This window comes from Myotis nattereri (genome assembly GCF_964212035.1).
Source record: "Myotis nattereri genome assembly, chromosome: 2".
NCBI classification, from domain to species: Eukaryota; Metazoa; Chordata; class Mammalia; order Chiroptera; family Vespertilionidae; genus Myotis; species Myotis nattereri.
The window spans coordinates 84,536,857-84,562,685 of NC_138076.1; the positions used below are offsets into that span (position 1 = coordinate 84,536,857).

Below are 25,829 nucleotides of genomic sequence, written 5' to 3' on the forward strand. Positions count from 1 at the left end.
GTTGTCTATGTCCATGGGCTATGTATATAAGTGCTTTGGCCAATCCCTTCACCTTCTTTCATCCAGTCCCCTCACTCCCTTCCCTCTGACCTCTATCAGTCTGTTCCATGTACCATGTACACATGGCTCTGGTTTTATTTTGTTTGTCAGTTTGTTTTCTTTATTAGGTTCCTCATATATGTGAGATCATGTGATACTTATCTTTCGCTGACTGGCTTATTTCATTTAGCATAATAATCTCTAGGTCCATCCATGCTATCACAAAAGATCAGAGTTCCTTATTTTAATTAATTTTTTTTTACAGCTGCATAGTATTCCACGGTGTAAATGTATCCCATTTATCCACTCCTTTACTGATGGGCACCTGGGCTGTTTCCAGGTCTTGGCTATTATAAATCACACAGCATTTCTTAACAACTTGTTTTGAATTATTTTCATTTTAAATAATTTCCTGTCCAGTTGTAAATTCAGAGAAAGTTTTCTTCATTCGGGGGTCTACATCTCATTCTCATTCCCAGAGGTTTTGAATTGTTACAAAACCTTTATATCACACTATATTTTCAAAATCTTTTTTCAACCATTTAATAAGTTGTTCTCATTATATCACTCCAAGATTTTCCCCCCTTTCACAGATGAATGAGAAAGCTGAGGCTTTTAGTCTCAACTTGAGACATGTGCCCATGGCATCATTAAAATGGAAGAGAGGTGCCCTAGCTGGTTTGGCTCACTGGAGAGAGTGTCAGCCTGCAGACTGAAGGGTCCTGGGTTTAATTCCAGTCAAGGGCACATGCCTGGGTTGTGGGCTCGATCCCCAGTAGGGGGCATGCAGAAGTCAGCTGATCAATGATTCTCTCTGATCATTGATGTTTCTATCTTTCCCTCCCTCTGATATCAATAATATATATATATATATATATATATATATATATATATATATATATATACACACACACACACACACACACATACATACACACACATACACACACACAAACAAACAAACAAAAACACAAATAGAATAGAGGCAGGTTGTGGGTCATACTGCCCTGGCTGCAGTAAAAGTCTGGTTACCTACCACTAGTGCCCAGGGAGGCATGGGCAGAGGGGAAAAGCTGTGATGAACAATATTTGGGGTTCAGTCTCATGTCCATCCCAGGTTCCTCATCTCAGAGGTAAGGCTACCTGCACTGCCTAGTTCATTGTTATTAGGGATGCCAAATTATGTGCCTGGCATTTGTGTGTCAGAAGTTTACAAACAAAAAAATCACTCTTCAAATGTAAATTACAGTTGGGATTTTCTATTTCAAAGACCTCTGCAGCTCCACAATGGTGCTAAGTGCTTATCTTCTGTGAAAAGAAAATTCAATATATTATTCTACATATTATTGTGCTTTAAAGTATATACACAAGCATGACAGGAGGGAGGGGAGAAAAGAGTGAGAGGGAAGGCGAATGGATGTGGGTGTGTGTTTTCTCACTCTTCTCACTATGATCCATAGTGAAGGGTCTTGGTTTCAGCAGAACATGCTATTCTGCGTGTTGGGGTCATCTACTAAATTCTATTGCTGAAAAAACTGATGAGTGAGTGGCACATTGCCCTACGTCCCTCTGAGATACTTGCTCACTGAACATATTTAATCATCTACAAGGTTGCTAGGCAATGTGCTAGATGCTGGGGCAGAGGGATAAGTCAGGATCCCTGGCCTAAGGTGCTCAGTGCACTGGGACACAGACATGAGCACACAGCTGGATTAGAAAGTGGCAGTGGAATTAGGAAGGCAAACACAGTACCCGGGCCATCATCCTGAAAACAGCCCAAGCACACTCTGAATTACAAGTGGTTTTCCGCTTTGAAAGTATCTATTTAGCTGAGCCATTATGTCTCCAAAGCCAAGCACAGAACACTTTGTAAATACATACCCAAGTCACAGCATGGCTGCCCTTCGGGGCTGGAGCCACACTTTCAACCACAGTTATTTTTACTGCATTTATCAAATGAATTTTTTTTAAATTCTTACCCGAGGATATGTTTTTATTGATATTTAGAGAGAGGAAGGAAGAGAGAAATATCCATTGGTTGCCTCCTGTATGTGCCCTGATAAGGGATCAAACCTGCAACCCTTTGATGCATGAGACGAGAAACCACCTGACCCACCTGGCAAGGGCTCACATGACTTTTTGAGGGCAGAGGACTGTTGGGTGTTTTATTTATCTTTATTTGTATATATTACTATATGTGCTGCTCCTCCTCCTAATACCAGGACCATTCTGGATCAGCAGGCCTCCTTCAGGTGGAGTTTACATCAAAAGCACCCTCTGTGTGGAAGACTGAGATTACAAAGTATAGCCTTGTCAGCAAGGGGTACAGGGCTAGCTAATCTGTAAATACTTGTTACAAATGGATGGGGAATTCAAATGGGCCAGAAACATCAGAATAGGAACAGGAGCTTGGGCATTTATGTTTTTTGTTTGTTTGTTTGTTTGTTTTGGTTGCAACAAAAACAGGTGGTCACATTTTCCCAAATACATTTGTTAAGTTAGTCAAAAGAATTTGAAAACTTCCTCATACTTCATACAGAGGTATGAGTGAAGTGAATAATTTCAGCATAAAGTATTTGTTGAATACACAGAGCTAAGTTAAACTACAATAGAATATAATAAAAGATAAAATGTTTGAATGAAAACAAGTAGACAAGTGTTTAGGCTTCTTGCTTCCAGAGGGATCAAAATTTTCAGAGAAAATTAAAGGGACAAATAGAGTATCTTAATTTGTTGGAAAGCATCCCCAAATAAAATGAAAGGGCTGACAACACATACAAGACTGACACATTCACAGTGGATTATAAAAAGAAAGTGAGATGTGTAGGGGGTAAATCCTCATCTTTAAGGACGCTATCAGAGAAATCAAGTCCCACAGAGCATCCCTCACACTGTCCCCCTCTGCCACCATTTGTTGAGGAACTGTGCCAGGACAGCTCTGAATTGTTGCACCTTCAGCAGCAGAGAGGTATGAGCAGGAGATGCAGGTCTGACAACTTCCTGACAAGCTCCTCTAACTGAATTGGGGTGCCTCTCCCCGCTTACCCCTCCATACCTGCTGGGGCTGGCCTGCCTTGCACTGCCTCTCCAATGGCTGTGGGCACCAGCTCCTCTCGGGCCGACTCCACACCATCCTGCCTGGATGGTTTCTTAGCTGTGGTGACCACGACCCAATCTTCTCCCAACCCACCACCTCTGTTCTGATCCTTTCGGACCCTTTTCCCCATAAACAGCTCCTGGGAACTGTCTCTTTTTCTCTCGGGTGAACTGCCTTCTGAGTAAAAGTCTGCTGTTCGCAAAATACGGTGTCTGGCTGTGAGGAACCCAAACGGACTGTGGAGACTTAAGGAATGGAGGAAACGTAAGCCAAACTGTCAGCCAGCAATGGAAGAGTCCAAACTCAAAGCCAGGCTATTAGTCTTACTGCAAAGCTTACTTTGTCTCACTGGGTTCGTCAGCGACAAATCCCTGAACTGGGTAGGTTATAGGGTTTCACCAGTACACAGAACTGACCTGTAGCTGGAAAACACCAGTGTGGCCGTATGATTCTCTCAGGCCAGCCTCCAGTCTGTTTGGTTAGTGCCCAAGACCTATCCGTTGTTAAATATCGGATACCATTGTTGCTCTTATCAAAATAAAATATGTGGCAAACAACAAATGTTTGGCTTCTACTCCTGGCAAGGAGAGCGTAACAGAGACCAGATATACTCTCCCACCTGAAACAACTAAAAACCCAGATAAAATATATGAAACATACTTTTCAGACATTGGATATCAGGCAGTGCAAGGCAAAGATCCCTGAGAGAGGGGAAATGAACAGGATGAGTCCTATAATTTCCCAGTGCACTGCCATGAGAGAGTTTCCAGGCTACAACACAGGAAGGAGGAACCCTGAAGGGGCCCCGCAGTCTTCCTGAGTAAAGATATTGCTAGTAGTTTAAGGATGCCAAGACCACTAGAGTTTGCAAGGCAGAATATTGGACAAAAAAAACAACAACTGCGTGCGCGCACACACACACACACACACACACACACACACACACACACAACATGCGTATACATAAACACACAGAGCTCAGAAATAGAGCATGTACACCTCAAGTCCTCAGCTGGGACCTGATCAGTGTATGTGTGTGTGAGCGAGGAAAATACCCAAGGCTGGAAAAAGCACCACCCTAAAGATTAGAAGGAATACTCCATAGAGATCACAAAGGCTGGGAAGAGTTTGTTACCTTATCAACTAGAGTAGAAAAGCTTGAAAATTCATGAGGTTGTGGCTAGAATATTCAGAATGAATGTTAAGAATTGTGCCCCAGTAGCAGGGCACAATTAACCCTAGACCAGTGGTTCTCAACCTTCCTAATGCCGAGACCCTTTAATACAGTTCCTCATGTTGTGGTGACCCCCAATTTCATTGTTACAAATTGAACATAATTAAAGCATAGTGATTAATCACAAAAACAATATGTAATTATATATGTGTTTTCCAATGGTCTTAGGCGACCCCTGTGAAAGGGTCGTTGGACCCCCAAAGGGGTCGCGGCCCACAGGTTGAGAACCGCTGCCCTAGACTAAAGGCTACTCTGATCTCGAATAGCAAATCTTAAACTCAAGCCTCAAAAGTTTCAAAGTGTTTCCAATTAAAGTCAATGTATCCTAGAATAAACCTCAGGATATTTATAGGAATACAAAAATATCCAGCACCTAAAAAGATGAGATTCAGAGTATCTGGAAACCAATAAAAAACACCAGGTGTGAAAGGCTAATCCTTAAAAGTGTAATTATTTTGCATGGCAAAGAAGAATTAAGACTGTAAATGGCCTTGGGGTTGTTAATCAGTTGACCTTAAAATAGAAAGATTACCCTTAATTATTCCAAGGGGCTCAAAATAAGCACAAGATTCCTAAAAGGGGAAATAGGGAGGCAGAAGGGAATGTTAGAGTGATCTGATGTGAGAAGAATTCAAGCCACCTTTGCTGGTTTTGAAGATGGAAGGGGTCCACGAGCCAAGGAATGCAGCCAGCTAGAAAAGGCAAGGAAACAGATCCCGCCAGGCAGAAGTGCAGCCCTGATGACAACTTGACTTAAGCCCCGTGAGATTCTCTAATCTATAGACTATAAGATAACAAAGTTATGCTTTTTAAAAGATACTAAATGTGTATTAGTTAGTTACAGCAACAGTAAAAAAATAATATAGCAAGTACACACAGAAGCAGAAAAATGTGACCAATAATAAGGAGAAAAATAAAGCAATAGAAAAATACCATAAATGACAAATATAAGTGGCCTAATATACTTGAAATTAAATTCCTCAAGAAAGGAGAGTGAGACAGAAAAATATTTGAAGAAATAATGGCTGAAGATTTTCCAAATTTGATAAAAAAGTATAAACTCAAGTCCCAATAAGTTAAAAAAAAATAAGACACGAGAAAACTAAAGAAAAGTTTTATTATAGTCAAGTTACTTAAAATCAGCAATAAAGACAAAGTCTTAAAAGGACCCAGAGAAAAAAGATATGTTATACATAGAGAAATAAAAATCACAATTAGATAAAATTTCTTATTGGAAATAATAAAAGACAAAAGAGATTAAAGTTTTAAAAAAGAAACTGGTGAAAAAATGTCAGTCGAGAATTCTATACCCAGTAAAAATATCATTTTTAAATATTCATTTAAAATGAATATTTCAGACATAATATATTGTAATAATCCATCACCACAGATTTACACTATGAAAAATAAGAAGGAAAGCCCTTTATGCAGAGAAATAGGGTAGGAAATGCAAATCTTCATCTTCATCTACACAAAGGAATGATGAATATCAGAAATGACAAATATGTGCTTCACTGTGAAAGATATTATTAAACTTTTTAAAAGGATAATTGGCTGAAAAGTAAAAATACCAAGAATGTATTTTGGGTTTATAATATAAGGTGAAGTAAAATGTACGGCAGCAAATAGGACATAGGACAAGAGGGGGAGATAAAAGTGTCTTGTAAGGTTCTTATATGTAAAGTGATGAGCCAACAAAAGAGATATAATTAGAATCATAAAAGATAGATACTCCATTCAAAATAAGGCAGAAATATAGAAAAGATGGAATAAAGAACAGAATAGACAAATAAAATCACTTAGTAAGATTTATTGCAACTCAATCATACTGATAATCATATTCAATGTAAGTGGCTTAAATATCCCAATTAAAAGGTAGAAATTATTAAATTGGATTAAAAATAAGTCTCAATATAGGCTTTGTAGCAGAAACCCACTTTAAATATGAAGCTACAAATAGGATACAAATAAAAGTATTGAAAAATGTACACCATGCTAACAAATCAAGACAGCTGGAGAGAGAGCTATATTAATATCAGACACAGTAAGTGTACCGGTTAATAATGCAAAATTTTTTCAATAGATGGAGTTACACATATGTTGATATATATGCGATTTCATATGTATGCTATTTTGTTGTATTGACAGCAAGCTTCAAAATTTCATATGTCAAATTTTGTGAAGGTGTTAGCATCATAGATCAGTGATGGAGAACCTTTTGAGCTCAGCGTGTCAGCATTTTGAAAAACCCTAACTTAACTCTGGTTCCATATCACATATAGAAATTTTTTGATATTTGCAACCATAGTAAAACAAAGACTTATATTTTTGATATTTATTTTATATATATGTTTAAATGACATTTAACAAAGAAAAATCAACCAAAAAAATGAGTTGGTGTGTCACCTCTGACACGCGTGTCATAGGTTCGCCATCACTGTCATAGATATTTTTACGCTTAAAAATGTCGAATTTCATGCCAAAAAAAAAAAGAGCATTTGCGGGAAGTTTTAATTCATTGCTTTATTTGGAAGAAAAGTGCTGCTAAATGTTATCGTATACTTCGGGAAGCTTATGGTGAACATGCTCCATCTCCAGATACGTGTGAGCGCTGGTTTAAATGCTTTAAAGTGATGATTTCGATGTGAAAGACAAAGAACGTCCAGGTCAACCGGAAAAGTTTGAAGACCAACAGTTACAAGCATTATTGAATGAAGATGCATGTCAAACTCAGAAACAACTTGGAGAAAGATTACACGTTGCTCAGCAAACAATTTCTGATCATTTACAAGCAATGGGAAATATTTTAAAGGAAGGAAAATGGGTGCCACATCACTGAACAAAAGACAAATGGAAAACTGAAAAGCCATCAGTAAAATGTTGCTTCAGTGGCACAAAAGGAATTGTGACTGGCGATGAAAAGTGGGTTCATTTTGAGAATCTCAAATGCACAAAATCACGGGTTGATCCAGGTCAACCATCAGCATCGACTGCAAGGCCAAATCGCTTTGGGTAGACGACAATGCTCTGCGTTTGGTGGGATCAGGAAGATGTGGTGTATTATGACCTTCTAAAACCAGGTGAAACCATTAATACTGATCGCTACCGACAACTAATAATCAATTTGAACCACGCTTTGATCGTGAAACAACCAGAATGTGCCAGAAGACACGGCAAAGTAATTTTGCTTCATGATAATGCACCATTACACACTTCAAAACCAGTTAAAGACACGTTAAAAGATCTTGCCTGGGAAGTATTAACACACCCACTCTATTCACCAGACCTTGCTCCTTCAGATTACTAAAGGGTGTCCCAAAATTCACGCAAGAAGTAAGTTTGATATAAAACACAGGTTTATAATTAAAAATTGTAATTTTTTATTGATTCATAAAGTATACAGTATAGGGTTATGTATGGAATAGCCTTTCGGGTAAATGGCCTTCACGGCTTTGCTGGCACATATGCACTCTTTTGTTATTGCCTGAGCAGCTGCATTTTCAAAGAAGAATGGTCCGATGATGCCTCCAGCCCAAAATCCTCACCAAACAGTGACACGTTGTGGATGCATTTGTTTCTCAACAATCACTCATGGATTTTCTGAACCCCAAATGTGACAATTTTTTCAATTAACCAAGCCATCAAGATGAAAATGAGCCTCATTGAAATTCAGGCACATTTATGCAAAACGGTCATGGAAAATTTCAACAAAAGAGTGCGTATGTGCCAGCAAAGCTGTGGAGGCCATTTACCCGATATTCTATTCCGTACATAACCCTATACTATGTACTTTATGAATCAATAAAAAATTTACAATTTTTAATTATAAACCTGTTTTTTCTATCAAAATTACTTATTGCGTGAATTTTGGGACACTCTTTACTTGTTCCGGTCAATGGCACATGCACTTTCTGAGCAGCACTTCAAAACGTACAAAGAAGTGGAAAATTGGGTCTCTGAATGGTTTGCCTCAAAACAAGAAAAGTTCTATTGGGACGGTATCCACAAATTACCTGAAAAATGGGGAAATGTGTAGCTAGCGATGGACATTACTTTGAATAAAGCACTTTTGATGTTTCTCTTGAAATTATCATCTTTTCTTTGATTACAAAATCCACATTATTAACTGGTACATCTACCAGTTCAAAATAGATTTCAGAACAAAGTTACCAGGAATAAAGAGGGTCATTTCATAATGATAAAGGTGTCAAATCATCAAGAGAACATAACAATTCCAAACATTTATGCATTGTACAGTAAGATTTTAAAATATAGGAAGTACAAACTGATAGAATGAAAAGGTAAAGGAGATAGGTCCTCAGTAACAATCAGAGATATCAATAACCCTCTCAGTAATTGTTAGGACAAAGAGACAGAAAATTAGTAAAGACATAGAAAATTTTAATTACATGATCAACCAATTTGACCTAATTGAGATTTTAGAATACTTCACCCAACAGTAGTGGAAAACACATTTTCAAGTGTATATGGTATATTTCCCAAAATAGGCCATATTTTGGGCATAAAGCAAATCATAAAAGTATATTCTTGGACCACAATGAAATTAAATTAGAAATAAATGACAGAAAGATATCTGGAAAATCACAAAGTATTTCAAAACTAAATAACATTTTTGAATAAGCTGTAGTACAAGAAGAAATTAAAAGTTACTGTGAACCAAATAAAAACAAAAACAACATGCCAAAATTTACAGGATGTGACTAAAGAAATACATAGAGAAAAACTTGTGGCACTAAATGCCTTTATTAGAAAAGAGTCTCAAATCAATAACCTTGGCTTTCACCTTTCAAAAACTAGAAAAAGGAAATCAAATTAAGCCTAAAATAGGCAGAAAAAGAAATTAAGAAAGAGGAGCAGATATATAAAACAAAAACTTTAGAGAGATTCAATAAAACCAAATTCTAAGTTCTTTGTAAAGATAAATGAAATTGATAAACTTCTGCCAGGAAGAGAGAAGATACCAACTACTAACATTAGGCATGTTAGAGGCAAAATAACTACAGGTCCTGTGTAAATTGTAAGTATAAAGGAACATTATGAACAAACTTAAATCAATAAATTAGATAACTTAGATGGACTAGTTTCTTAAAAGACACAAATTGCCAAATAGAACTTTAAAAATATATATAGTTCTATATCTATTAAAGAAATTGAATTTGTAGTTAAAATCATTCTGTAAGGAAACTTCAGCACCAGATGACTTCACTAGGAAATTCTACCCTAGTAGAAATTAAATGTTAGAGAAAAAAATAATGTAATTCTCTACATCTACAATCTCCTCCAGAAAAGAAAGGAATACTTCTCAATTCATATTATGATGCCAGCATTACTCTGATAACAAAACCAGACAAATACATTAGAAGAAGAAAAACTTATAGATAGTATCTGTTATGAACTTTGATACAAAATTTTAACAAATTGAATCTAATGATCTACATAAAACATAATATATCATGACCAAGTAGGTTTTTACCGTAGGAATGCAAGGTGTGTTTAACATTGAAAAAAAAATCAATTTGTGGCCTGGCCAGCATGGCTCAGTGGTTGAGCATTGACCTATGAACCAGGAGGTCATGGTTCGATTCCTGGTCAGGGCACATGCCCAGATTATGGGCTCAATCCCAGTGGGGGGCATGCAGGAGGCAGCTGATTAATGATTCTCTCTCATCAGTGATATCTCTATCTCTTGCACCCCTTCCATACTTTCTGAAATCAATTAAAAATATATTTTAAAAAAGAAAAAATCAGTCTGTGTAATCTACCAAAGTAGCAGACTAATAAAGAAAAATCCCATGATCATTTCCATCAACACAGAAAAATCATTTGAAAAATTTCAACATTTATTCTTTTAGCAAACTAAACTTTGAAGGAAACTTCATCAATTTAATAAAGATGATGTACTTAAACTTACAGCTATCCTTATATTTAATTGTATTTTCCTTATAATGTCTGGAATAAGGTGAGGATACCCACTCTCACAACTTCTATTCAGCCATCAATATATGTAACAACAAAGATGACTTTCAGAATAATTATGCTCAGTGAAAGAAGGCAGAAAGTGAGTACATTCTGTATAATGCCATTTATATGAGATTCTGGAAATGCAAAATAACTTATAAAGACAGATAAAAGATACAAGGTTGCCTGGGAATGGAGGGAGGAGGGTTAGTCTGAGTATATGGGAGAGAGAGATGATATAGGCACCAAGGAAATTTTTGGTGTGACAGATATGTTAATTATTTTGATTGTGATGATGATTTCCTAAGTGTATATTTATGTCAAACCTTATAAAATCATACAATATAAAAATGTACAGTTATTTTATATTAATTATACTTCATTAAAGCTATAATATAAAACTGATTATTTAGGTCATTTGTAAAAATGCAAGCATTGCCACAATGAAACTAGTTGAATCCAGTCCAAGTCATAGGAATGCATTATTTGCTGTTCTCCCTGACATCGACATGAAAACATTAGGTGTGCAACAAGAGATACTTAATAGATTCCCTTTTAAACAAATATAGTCCACCATTATGCCAATTCTACAATTTCAGAAGTCAACAAGAAGAACATTGGGGATTACACATAAATTGAGCAAAATTTGGCAGGAAATATGTTTCAGGACTGAAAATTTTTGAAATTGTAAATGATTTGGTAGGGTGGGATTAATTCTCACTCTCAACTCAATCCAAGAAAGATAAAGATAAAGGAAGGCTCCTACGTAACATAAAAACTTGCAGGGCTTTAGATGTCACTTTATATCTGAATTTGCGCTACAGAAATTCTTCTCCCAACTTGTTAAGTTTCAAAACTACTCCTTGGAGCTATGAACAGAATAAAAAAAAAACACAGATGGCTCAACCTCACCGTAATAATGATTCAAGGCAAGTAAAGCCTAAGCTGTTTGTATTTCAGATTAAAATAGTATGGAGGAGAGAAACTTAATTATCCTGGGTACTACAATGAATATTAAGACAAAGCTGGTTTAAATATTGCTAATATTGCGATATAATTACTTTGGGTTTTCAATGCATGGGAAATCCTTACATCCTTCTATTACTTCCCTTAGAATTGGTATTTTAAATAAATTCTACATGCTTAATAAGGTCTATTTATTTACTCAAAGGCAACAGACCCTATGGTACTATCAACAAAGGCTTCCTTCATAATCTAGTACAGTGGGGCCTTGACTTATGAGTTTAATTCGTTCCAAGACCGAACTCGTTAAGGAGCTCGTTAACTCAAATTACTCTGTCAACTCAATGCAAAAAATCGCCGGAGAGACAGCTGGTATCTTAAAAAACTCGTTAGTTGGGACACTCGTAAGTCAAGGCCCCACTGTATTTCTGATGTTGATAGGGCTGCAACTACAGAAAAGGGTTCTTGGCAAAACAAGAAATGACGCCATTACTGTCCACAGGAATTCTCCTGGCCCTGCGGAGAGTCTTTATTGAAAGAAATACAAAGCCAGTGACCTAACTGGTTTGGCTCAGTGGATAGAGTGTCAGCCTGCAGACTGGAAGGTCCTAGGTTTGATTCCGGTCAAGGGAATGCATTTTGGTTGTGGGCACATCCCCAGTAGGGGGTGTGCAGGAGGCAGTTGATTGATGTTTCTAACTCTCTATCTCTCTCCCTTCCTCTCTGTAAGAAATCAATAAAATATATTTTTTAAAAAAGAAATACAAAGCCAGTTTGTTGTTGGCAGAATGTATGGGTTTTGTTTAGTCAGAGCTTTGTCCTTCTGGACACCGCCTTGCAGGTAAATGACTCTCAGCTCTGAGCATCCTCCTTCTCCCCTTCTAGGAGGTGTTTCCACACTTTTCTGAGTTAAATGTCCCAGAATGAGAAGGCAGGGGTTCCAGAAGGCATCTGAGCAAAATGTGTGAGACTGATCCACAGGGGTGCCCACTGCTGGTGTTCACTTCCGGGCCGTACCGCTCACTAGCAGCGGGACTCAGAACAGACTCCTTGGCCTCTCGGCACACTGATGTGCTTATTTGTAAAAATAAGGTGATAATAGTATATGTTTCATTAGATGAACATTAGATGAGATAATAACAATGAGGTGCTTAGAAAAAGGTCTGGCACAGACATGATTAATGTAAACAATTATTATTAGTAACATAGCTTTGCTGACACAACAGCAGTTGTGGAGAAAGGATGACAGAAGCACCTCTAATCTGCCCCTTAATGGCAAGCACAGTAGGAATAAGAAACATAACTACTTCCTCTAATGATGCAGCAAACTCTTCTGGGAGAGAGAAACGTACAAAACCAGTCTATCAAATAATAATTATACGAATACCACCAATTACTGAGTACCTTCTGAATGCACTGCAGTGTATAAAAGATATCACATACACTACATTATTAATTACTTCAACAACCCATGAAGGAGAAGAGAGAACTCCTATTTTCCAGACCAGGAAACTGGAAATCCGGAGAAGTTAAATCATTTGCCTCAGTTTATGTGGCTGGTAAGAGCATTTCTGCACAAAACTGTCTGGCTAGTAGCCCATGGTTTTCATACTATGCCATGCGGCTTTTCAATCCACAAAGTGTTGGTGTGTGCTGAGCGAAGGTATTCAGGAGGAAAACAAATCTGTCAGGAGGCAGAGTTTCCAAGAGTGCACAGTTTTTTGAAATCATAAAAGAAGGATAGCCTTAAGTACTGCAAGCCAACCTGGTTGCCCCCAACAACCCCCCTCTGCTGGCCTGGTCGCACCACGCAGCCTGCTGCTCAGTCATTTGGTCGTCCCTCACTAACGCCCTGATGGCCTGGTCACCCCACTCAGCCTGTTTGGTCGTCCATTTGGTTGTTTTGGATATGATGGTCCCTGGCTCTTTATATATATAGACTAGAGGCCCGGTGCATGAAATATGTGCACTCTGGGGGATCCTTCAGCCCGGCCTGCACCCTCTCACAGTCCAGGAGCCCTCGAGGGATGTCAAACTGACGGCTTAGGCCCATTTCCCACAGGGAGCAGGCCTAAACCGGCAGTCGGACATCCTTAGAGCTGCTGCAGAGGTGGGAGAGGCTCCCGCCACTGCTGCTGGGCTCACCAGCCATGAGCCCTGCTTCTGGCTGAGCAGCACTCCCCCTATGGGAGCGCACTGGCCACCAAGGGACAGCTTCTGTATTGAGCGTCGGCCCCCTGGTGGTCAATGTGCACCATAGTGACCAGTCATTCCACTGTTTGGTCTATTTGCATATTAGCCTTTTATTATATAGGATAAGATGATGAATGTTAACTAAACTTATTTGGTGATCTTTTACAATAAGTGTAAGTCAAATCATTACATTGTACATCTTAAATATATACAGTGGTGTATGTCAATTATATTTTAATAAAACTGGAAAATTTTTTGAAAAGGTTCAAATAAAAGTAAGATACTTATTACCCATTCACTACCGAATATTTAAAATACAATAATATCAGTTTTAGCAAGGATTTGAGGAATGGATCAACAATATGTGTAGCTATGATAATTATGCACTCCAAAATATTAATTGACACACAAAACTGTGTATTTTTAAAATTACACCATATTTTAAAAATTATATACATTTGTTTATAAATTTGTAGAAAAAGTGACTATAAGGAAATACATTTATGAAACAGTGATTATTTCTAATCACAATTTTTTCTTCAAATTTTTATGTATTCAAAATTTTTATAATAAAATCTTGCTATTAAAACTTTTCTCTGCACATTCCAAGTTCATTTTATCCTTTTGCCACTATCTTTGATGGGAAGAAGGTGTAACAGGGTTTCCATTACACAACCCTTCATGTCACTACCACGACATGTCAGGCTGATGATGTATAAAATGTCTTTGTAACAATGTTGTTGTTTTCCTAAGAGAATTATTTAAGATGGATGAGTAGGTCTATTGAAAAATTTCACTTTACATAAAATAATTTTTAAAAGTTCTGGTTCAGCAAAGAGAAACTTTTCTATGATAAAGGCATAAAGAGAACACAGATTGCATTATGATATTATCATTTTTCTCCAAACAAATGATGTGCTTAATAGCTACTTCCCACTTAGTAAATTTATAATTGGGGAAAATCTAATGAAATTAATGTTCATCAAAGAATAATATTTATATACTATTTTTTAACTACCCACCATTGACTTGGATATAAAATTTTCAGTTTTTGTTTGGACAATTAAGAAATTAGAAGAGATCTAAGATGGCAGCAAAGTAGGTGGAAGTTACACTCACCTCTTTCCAAAACTAAACTAGAATTACAACTAAAATATAGAAAAATCAACCCGAATAACCAAATGAAGACTAGCTTAATAGAAGTCTTAGAGCCAATGATTGACAGAAGAAGCCACATCCAGACTGGTAGGGAGGGTGGCGATGTGCAGCCACGTGCTGTGGCCAAGAATCTGGAGGGATATCTCAGCTGCAATGGTCCCCCCTGAGGAGTGAGGGGTCTCACCTCACAGTGTGTTTCCCAGCCCAGAGCACCAGAGCTGGAAAGAGGTGCCCATATAACATCTGGCTGTGGAAATCCGTTGGGATTCTGGCAGCCAGAGAGAGACAGGAGTTTCCTGGAAATCCAGGTGTCCCTTAACGGCCCAATGTACAAAATCTTGTTTGTAGCTACTCATCCTGGGCCCCAGTGGAGGGAGGGTGGAGCAGGTGAGACTCCTGTGAGGAGAGGGTAGGTTTTGCGGCTCTGGAGAGAAAGCTGAAGGGACAGCAGCCAGAGTTCCTGTGCTGAGTCCCTCTCCCACACTGCAGATGCTATTTCCTTGGGTGGAGCACTTCCCTCCATAAGGCATCAGATAGAGGAATGTAATAGCCCAGCTCTCCTATCTCCCTGTCACCCACCCTGCGGGGCTCATGCTCAGCGGAGGAGTCAGCTGCCTGGGCCCCGGGTGCAGAGGCCCAGGCGGAGTCAGGGAGTGTCAGTGACTGAGTTGTGTGGCTCTGAGGTGAGAGCAATTCCCCACCTTCCCATGAGCCTGACCAGTGTTATCTCTTCCTGGGAGATCCACTAGCTCTATGAGCTCAGGCTCTCTAGGATGTCCATGAAAATCCAGGATGGACTAAGTTGTGGCTTTCGGTCAGAGGCCATTTTTCACTCGCACGCCCATCTGGTGCAAAGCTCTCACTTCACATGGCCAAATCCTGGTCTGTTTGGGCCTGATAAACTCTGCTGGCCTCACCCTGATGACTCCCTCAGACCCCGACCCACCACAAGAATCTGTGGATACCCAGCAGGTGGCAGCTAGCCTTGGTGTATCTGGGACTTTTGCTGAGTGGACTCAGACCCTGCACTGGCACCACATTTAAACTGGTACCAATCTGATGAACACCACTTGTCCCTACCTGGTGACTCACTCAGAAGCTACCTTATGCAACTCATGTATGGCCAGAGGCTCTTTCAGTGACTGAGATTTTCAGGCAGCCAGCAGGTGGAGGCAGGCAGAGGTGGATCTCTGAGTGCCTTGGGCATTTTGCTGATCTGCTCCCAGACTTGGTACTGGTAGAAGACAGCCTTGTTGAGCAGCATGTCCCTTTCCAAGCACACCCAGGGTAGTGTGTATCACTTTGTAGCTCTAAGCAGTTCACCCAAGGCTAGTCATAGGCAGCATCTGACATTGACTGGCATTAAAATCCCTCCCAAGAGACCCCAGAAGCAACACATGCAGTGACCAGCTTCAGACAACATCAGAGCAGGATCCAATAAGTGGATCATCACAAGTGGTACATCAAAAGGGAATCTTGGCAGGTACCAGGCCCTGCTGAGGCAAATCCCGCTTCTGCACCCACACAGCAGCTCATACACTGTGGTGGGGGTGGATCCTCACAGTCATACAGCCTGAGGGCAAACTCCACACATGGACGGGCCCACAACAATCAGGAATCAATTATACCAGGGGGACTCATATAACCCACCAAAAGAACATCCCTGGAGCACCCAGCTCAGGTGATCAAGGAGACTATACCACTGGGTACCATAGGACACCTACTACATAACGCCACCCTACCAAGATTGGGGGTCATAGCAAATCTACATAATGCACAGAAACAAACACAGAGAGGCAGCCAAAATGGGGAGATGAAGAAACATGAATCAAATAAAAGAACAGGAGAAATCTCGAGAAAAAAACCTAAATGAAATGGAGGCAAACAATCTATCAGATAGAAGTTCAAAACAATGGTTATAAGGATGTTCAAGGACCTTAGGGGAAGAATGGATGAATCCAATGAGAACTTGTCAAAGAGATAGGAAGCATGGAAAACAACAACAACATCTATAATAATCTATAATAATAAAAGCATAATATGCAAATAGACTGAATGGCTGAACAGCAGAACAACTATCCACATGACCTTCTGGATGAAGCCGAGGCTGCGAGGGCTGAGCCCATTGCATGACTTTTGTGCATCGGGCCTCTAGTAGAAACTATAAAAAAGAACCAGGCTGAAATGAAGAACACACTAAAAAGAAAAAAAAAATAATACACTAGAAGGAATAAAACAGTAAGTTAGATGAAACAGGGGATTAAATCAGTGGTTATATCAGAAAAAATAAACTCTAAAACAAAAGCTATGAGACAAAGACGGAAGCTACATAATGACACAGGGGCCAATCCAACAAGAGGGTATAACCCTTGTAACATGGATGCACACTGCCTAGGATCACCTAAATACATAAAAGCAAATCTTGACAAACATAAAGGGACAGTAATACAGTCCTAGAAGGGGATATTAACATTCCATTGGCATCAGTGGATATTTCTCCCATACAGAAAATCAACAATGAAAGAACACATTTTTCTCAAGTGCACATGGAACATTTTCTAGGACAGACCACATGTTAGGACACAAGATAGGTCTCAATACATTTAAGAAGACTGAAATAATAAAAAGCATGTTCTCTGACCATAATGGTATGAAACTAGAATTCAATCACACAAAAAGCTGAAAAACATATGAACACAAGGAAACTACATAACATGTTACTAAACCATAAATAGCTTAACAATACGATCAAAGAAAAATAACAGGAGATATCTTAAAATATATGAAAATGAGAACACAACAACCAAAATCTATGGGACACAGAAAAAGCAGTTCTAAAAAGGACGTTCTTAGCAATATAGGCGTACCTCAAGGAAAGAGACAAATCTCATATAAACAACCTAACCTTACATTTAAAGGAATTGGTTCTTTGAAAAGATAAACAAGATTGACAAACCTTTAACTAGACTCATCAAGAAAAAAAGGAGGAACCAAATAATGAAATCAGAAATGAAAGCGGAGAAGTAACAACTGACAACAAAAAAGTACAAAGGATTATAAGAAAATATTATGAACAACTATAGGCCAACAAATTGGACAATCTGGATGAACTGGATAAATTCCTAGAAATATAAAATCTTCCAAAACTAAATCAAGAAGACATAAAAAACCTGAGCTGACCAATATAACCAATGAAATTGGAAGTTAAAACAAAAACTTCAAAAAAGCAAATGTCCTGGACTGAATGACTTCATAGGTGTATTTTATCAAACATTCAAAGAACCACTAACACCTTATACTTCTCAAATTATTGCAAAAAATTCATGAGGAAGGAAAACTCCCAAAGTCATTTTACAAAGCCAGCATTATCCTAATTCCAAACCCAGAAAAGACACTACTAACTAAAAAAAAAAAATCATAGGTCTATATCACTGATAAACATAGATGCAAAAATCATCAACACAATATTAGTAAACCGAATCCAGCAATACTACATTAAAAAGATCATACACCATTATCAAGTGGAATTTATTCCTGGGATGCAGGGTTGGTACAATATCTGTAAATCAATTAAGGTAATACACCACATAAACCAAATGATGAATAAAAATCATATTATTATACCAACAGATGCAGGAAAAGCTTTTGATAAAATCCAGCACCCATTTATGATAAAAACTTTCAGCAAGTGGGAATAGAGGGAAAATATCTCAACATAATAAAGTTGATATATGACAAACCCACAGCCAACGTCATACTCAATGGGTAGAAACTAAAAGTGTTTCCCTTAAGAATGGGGGGAAAAAGTGATGTCTACTTTCACCACTCTTATTCAACATTGTACTAGAAGTCCTAGAAACAGCAATCACATGAGAACAAGAAATAAAAGGCATCCAAATTGGAAAGGAAAAAGTAATACTATCATTATTTGCAGATGACATGATACTGTATATAAAGATCTCTAAAGATTCTATCAAAAAACTACTAGAACTGATAAATAAATTTAGTAAGGTAGCAGAAATCTGTTACATTTTTATAGACCAATAATAAAGTATCAGAAAGGAAAATTAAGAAAACAAACCCATTACAATTTATAATAAAAAAAGTCTATAAATAAATTTAACCAAGGTGGTAAGAGATCTGTACTCAGAAAATTATAAGACACTGAAGAAATAAATTGAAGAAGATACAAATAAATAGAAGCATATACCGTACTTATGGATTAGAAGAATTAACATTGTTAAAATGTCTATGCTACCCGAAGCATAGATTCAATGCAATTCCTATCAAAATAACAATGACTTATTTCACAAACCTAGAACAAATAATCCAAAAATTTATATGGAACCAAAAAAGACCTTGAATAGCCACAACAATCATAAGAAAGAATAACAAAGTTTGACAAATCATGCTACCTAATATCAAACTATATTACAAGGCCATAGTCACCAAAACAGCATGGTTCTAGTATAAAAACAAATATATAGATAAATGGAGAACAGAAAAAAACTCATGCCTATATGGTCAATTAATATTTGACAAAAAAAGCAAGAAAATACAATGGGGTAAAGACAGTCTATTCAATAAATGGTTGTGGGAGCAAGTTCCTCCTTGATCCTGCTCCACAACACCAACTGTGGGAGCTCAGCTCCTTCTCTGCTAGGGGCTGTACCCCCGTGGACACTGGGCATTAGATGGAGAAGACATAAGAAGTTGCAGGCATATAGGTATTACAGACCAAGTAGCCATTGCTACCAAGGAGCTATCAGACAAAACAGTTCTTCAAAGTAGCCTTACAAAGTAGCTGCACAAAGCAGCCATAGCTGCATAAAGCAGCCTAGCCCCAAAAAGCTGCCTCTTAAGCATAGGAGCCACCCACCTGCTGGTCAACAACACATTTTTATACCAACTTAGACAAAAGAGGCTTCTTGCCAAATAATGACATCAGTATTTGGGTTATAGAAAGGTATACCTGTGCAGTGCATACAGGAAGATTGCTGTGTCCTTGCTTTTGCACCTGTGTACAGCAACTTGGCCTTGAGCATCTGGCATACTTTGATTAGGGTTCCCACAATGATGGTGGGAAAAATGGACATGTATAAATCAAACTACCTTCTTACACCATAATATAAAAGCCCAGCAACCACAATGGCAGAACAACCAGAACGACTGGTGACTATGATGCTCACTGTGGCAGCCAACCAGCCTGATCTGGGCCCTGATTGCCCACCCCCCCCCCCCAGGCCAGCCCTGCCCCTGATCTAACCCTAACACCCTGATCAGGGGAGGGTCAGGCTGGCCAATCGCTCACGGCCCCACCCTCTGGCCAGCCCCACTCCCGACAGGCCCCCAACACCCAGATTGGGGATGTGGCTGGCCAGCCAACCACCCGCAGCCCCTCCCCCTGCTGGTTCTGCCCCCGATGGGCCCCCAACACCCTGATTGGGGGCGGAGCCAGATGGCCAATCACCAACGGCCCCTCCCTCCTTACCAACCTGGCCCAATGGGCCCCCATTGAGGTAGGCCAGCCAGACCCCACCCATGCACAAATTCATGCACCGGGCCTCTAGTACAATAATAAACTAAAAATGGATTAAATACTTAAATGTAAGACTCAAAATCATAAATCTACTGGAAGTATACACAGGCAATAATATCTCAGACATTTTTTGCGGCAATATTTTTTTGATATATCTCCTTGGGCAAGAGAAACAATAGAAAAAATAAACAAATGGGACTATATAAAACTAAAAAATTTTTCCACAGCAAAAGAAACCATCAGCAGAATGAAAAGACAACCTCCAAAATGGGGGAACATATTCACCAATGAGACATCTGACAAGGAATTAATATGCAAAATTTATTAAAAAAAACTTATAAAACTCAATACCAAAAAAACCAAACACAAAACAAACCCACAAACAAACCAGTTTAAATATGGGCAAAGGACCTGAATAGACATTTCTCCAAATAGGAAATACACATGGTCAATAGATATATGAAAAGAAGCTCAATGTCATCAGAGAAATGCAAATGAAAACCACATTGCGATATCTCCTCACACCTGTCTGAATGGCTATTATCAATAAATCAACAAACAACAAGTGTTTGACAAGGAGGTGGAGAAAAGGGAACCATAGTGCACTGCTGGTGGGAATACAGACTGGTGCAACCACTACTAGTATAGAAAACAGTGGGGAGATTACTCAAAAAATAAAAAATAAAAAAAGGAATTGCCTTATGACCCAGCAATTCAACTTGTAACGGAAGAAAACTGAAACACTAATTGGAAAGAATATATACACCCCATGCTCATTGCAGCATTATTTACAATAGCCAAGATTTTGAAGCAACACAACTGCCTATCATTAGATGAGTGGATTAAAAAGGCTGTGGAACATTTACATCATGGAATACTACTAGGCCATAAAAAGAAGGAAATCTTACCTTTTGTGACAGCAGGGATCGGACTAGAGGATATTATGCTATATAGACAAGCTAGTCAGAGAAAGATGGATGATTGCCAGAGGGAAGGGATTTAGGGCAGTGGATCACTTTGTAAATTATATGGATCCCTATTAGAGGGTCACTCTGTAAATTATGTGATTATCTTAACCACAATGCCGTGCACATGAAATTAATACAAAATAATATTGAGTGTAAACTGTAACTAAAATGAAATTTACAAAAAGGAATTAGAAGTAAAATTACTGTTAGACATTAAAAGGTACAAAAAGAGAATGACATTCTCTTTTAGAATATTAACTTTGAAATTTTACTCATTTTAGTAAGTAGTAATTCTCCTTAGCTGTTCTTTTAAAATATAGAACTGATTTTAACATATTTTATTTTATTCTTTGGAGCAGCCTTTGATCACACCCTTTTAAATTTCTACCAGAAATTAGAGTTCAAATATCAAATTTTGACTTGATAACATTAACTATAGGAAAAGTTTGTGGAACACCTTTAGAAAAAAAAAATGACATTAAAAAAATAAATCCCAATGCATTTAGAAATAGAAGAAAATCATATGAAAGTGTTAGACTCCTCTAAAGCCAATGCTGCATTGATATACTTTCCCCCAGCAAATATGAATATATGCCCTCTATGTGCCGGGCAGTAAGAACTGGAGAGACAACTTTGAATAAGATAGGCTTGCTCCCTGTTCTCTTGAAACTTACTTACTAGTGGGGATTGATGGAGCATAAAGAAACAGTAAAGCAAGAAGTTAATTTCAGATTGTGATTAGTGCCAATTGTAGGGACATAACCTGGGGTGGGAGAGGAGGGAGGAAGCCATTTAACTGGTTTAGGAAGGTCTCTCTGGAAACTAGACATTTAATTGAGCTCCTAATAACAAGGAGCCAGGCTCCGAGAAGTCAGCATATTGGAGAGAAGATTCTGGGTGGAGGTAATGGATGGAGCAAAGGCCTGAGGGCAAGAACAAAGCTTAGCTTGTCCCAAAACTAAAAGGAGGCCAGTCTGGGTGGAGCCTGGTTGGACAGCGGTAAAGCTAAGAGATGTGAGATCAGGGTTTTAAATAGTGCTCCCAAGAGCCTCCTCATCCTTACATTTAACTGGATAATCACTATTTTTTATGCCTATTGACTTTCTGCTTGAATGACAATTCAAAAGTGCTCTAATGCTAAAAAGAAAGATTTGAAAACTCTGTAAATACTTTTAACTCTCCTACTTGGTAGAGGATATAGAGAGATACACACATATATGTGTATGTAATATATGTACATGAGGCTATATAAACATGCATGCATGTTTAAAAACATATATAGTATATATGCATACGCATAACATGTACATACTCACACACACACACACACACACACACACACACACACACACGAACACACAGTGCTTTTGAGCATTTGACAAGGATTCATACCAGAGGATCAGTGTCTTAGAAACCATGGCAGAGGAGGTAAAACTGAACACTCATGGTTTGGAAGCACTTTAAGCTGGGGAGGCAAAGTTAACCATAGGTGAGTGGAAGCGTTTCCCCAGCTGGAGAAGCTCAATACATCAATGAAACCAGAGGCTATTAATAAAAGACACATGAATGACATGCAGGCATATTCTAAAAACAGCAGAGTTGGAAAATGCTAACATTGGAGACAGAGTCAATAAAAACAGTGTAGACACCACTATTTAAGTGGATTGTGTCTCTTTAAAAAAAATTATATATATATATATATATATATATATATATATATATATATATCCTATCTAATAATAGACAAACATGGTAATTAACCATACCTCTGACACGCTTCCCATTGGCTAATTAGGGCGATATGCGAAGTAACTGCCAACCAAGATGGCGGCAGGCAGACACGCAGCTGAAGCGAACAGGAGGCTTACTTGCTCCAGTGATGGAGAAAGCCAAGGTTCCCCGCCTGCCACTGCTGGCCTCTGAGCTGCACTCTAAGAAACAATGTTCCAATTATAGAAGCCAAACAAACCCAGATACCTGCTTTCAGCAGCCGAGGTCTCAGAGCTGGAGCTGAGCCTCAGAGCTAAAGCCAGCTCTCAGCTCCAGTGACAGCGATAGAAGGTAAATAAATCCCAGAATAAAAAGAAAAAAAGAAAAAAAGGAGAGGTTGGGAGGTTCAGTCACCCGCCAGCCTGAAAACGGACCTCAGCCCCTCACCCAGACTGGCCAGGCACTCCAGTGGGGAACCTCACCCTGAAGGGGGTGTGACCAGCTGCAAACAGCCATCATCCCTTCATCCAGCCTGGCCAGGCACCCAAGTGGGACCCCCACCCTGATCCGGGACGCCCTTCAGGGCAAACCAGCCGGCCCCCACCCGTGCACCAGGCCTCTATCCTATATAGTAAAAGGGTAATATGCAAACTGACCCTAACAGCAGAAGGACTGGGAATGACTGGTCACTATGACACACTGACCACCAGGGGGCAGACGCTCAATGCAGGAGCTGCCCTCTGGTGGTCAGGGCACTCTCACATGGGAGGAGTTCTGCTCAGCCACAAGCCAAGCTGATGGCTGCCAGTACAGCGGTGGTGGTGGGAGCCTCTCCTGCCTCCTCAGAAGTGCTAAGGATGTCCGACTGCAGTTTAGGCCTGCTCCCCGCTGGCAAGTGGACATCCCCCTAGGGCTGCTGGGCTGCCAGAAGGATGTCTGATTGCCATCTTAGGCCCAATCCCCCAGGGAGTGGGCCTAAGCCAGCAGGTGGTCATCCCCTGAGGGGTCCCAGACTGAGAGAGGGCACAAGCCCGGCTGAGAGATCCCCACTCACCCCCCTCCCAAGTGCACAAATTTTTGTGCACCGAGCCTCTAGTATATATATAAAATTGATTTTTTTACAGAGAGGAAGGGAGAGGGATAGAGAGTCAGAAACATCGATGAGAGAGAAACATTGATTACCTGCCTCCTGCATATCCCCCAATGGGGATGAGCCCATAACCAAGGTACATGCCCCTGACCAGAATCAAACCTGGGACCCTTCAGTCTGCAGACCGACACTCTATCCACTGAGCCAAGCTTGGTTAGGGCAGGATTGTGTCTCTTAAGAGAGCTGATGTAAATGGAGAAGAAATTTGACCCACAGTGTGAGAAGGCTTACGGTGTTTGTTAGAGGAGAAATAGATCTTGCTCACTGGAAAAAGTCAGAAAAAAGAAACAAGCACAAACACAAGAAAAGACAAAGAACAAATAAGACTGATATGAAAATAACAATGTCTGAACACAAAGCATAATAATAAATTGCATTTGCCTGTTCAGAGATGGAGATGTATTGTGAGAGAAGAGCAGGTTTTCGTGTGCTCCATTACTCTTTGGAGTAAAATCTGTTTGATAAGGGATTTAGTCCAGTATGACCGACAGTATTAATTTTGCACTTAAGTGCGGTTAGTACCGGGCAAGAAAGTGTCTTTGCTCACAAACAGCAAAAACCTGCTAAAGAGGAAAGGCACGGGGTGAACATCACCTGGTGGGTGGAGTATATCCATCTTTCAAAATCCTACCAGCAGGGAAAATAATGGAAACAAATTGAGTATAGCCCAGGGTCAAACCATGTGGTAAGACGATAATTGCCTGGATGTGGGGAGCAAAGGGCATCAGTGCAGTTAGCCAGAGCTACCAGGGAAGGCTCTTCAGTAGAACTATGAAGTGGGACTTGAGGTGCCCTTACAGGAGCTGGAAGAATTTAGGCAAGTAGAGAGCTAGGGGAAGGTGTTCTGAATCATTAACAGCTCAGCAAGACCAGTTCAATCTGATCCAACTGTGAGTCTGGAAATATTGCCTAATTATTAACTAGCAGGTGAAAGAACAGAAAACAAACCTCTGGTGTCACTGCCAGGCTTCCATCTGGCTGCAGGACCACTAGGGGGCCCTTTAAATTATGGCTCGTGGGCAATAAAAAGAAGACATAGCTTTTGCTTACTAAATTAGCAAATTATTTGAAATTCCCCCCAGAGTTAGCAAGTATGCTAAGGAGAAGATATTCCAGCATCTCTGATGATAGTATAAATTGTAAAACTCTTTTGAAAATAATTTTGTGATGTCTCAGGAGTAACTGAAATGATCATATCATTTGTTGACTTGGAAACTGAACTTAAAGAAATATTTTAAATGGGGAAAAATGTCAAAGTTAAGAACTGCAGAGTTGTTTATACTATTTGAAAATCAGGAACAGCTCAAAGACTAACAACAGAGTCACCAAAGGAAAGCAAATAGATGGGTTAGATCATTTTTCACTATGGAGACAGTAAAAGTTAAAATAATTTTAAATATCTACCATTGGTGTGAGTGGAAAATGGGTTCAATTTTGTACAGAACAATTTGGCAGTATCAAATTTTTAAATCTATACTCCTCTGTTTCAGTCTTAGAAACTTAGAGAAGGGAAATGATTATATAGTTAAAACGCTTATAATGTGTAAAAGATCCCAAGGCATCTCTTAATTTCCTTTTCTAAACATTTGATCCTTGAAAAAAAAGATAGCACAATAGATAGTGTTGATAGGCCCATTTTCTAATGTAGAACCTGAAGGTCATAGAGATTAAAGGATTTACCCTTACTAGCCCTAATTTTATATGCCTAGCAAGTTAAGTCAAATATTTTACTAGTGTTCCATGATGCAGATGGTGGGACTTTCACAAGGCTAATATAGTCATCCGTTTATGTGAAAAAA

The 25,829-nt window shown here is 39.0% G+C and overlaps 1 protein-coding gene across 3 annotated transcripts in view; it reads right to left on the reverse strand.

Annotated features, from left to right (window-relative positions):
- Positions 1-25,829, reverse strand: part of ENOX1 (ecto-NOX disulfide-thiol exchanger 1) — a 593,708-nt gene that overhangs the window by 177,551 nt on the left and 390,328 nt on the right. The window lies entirely within an intron of this gene.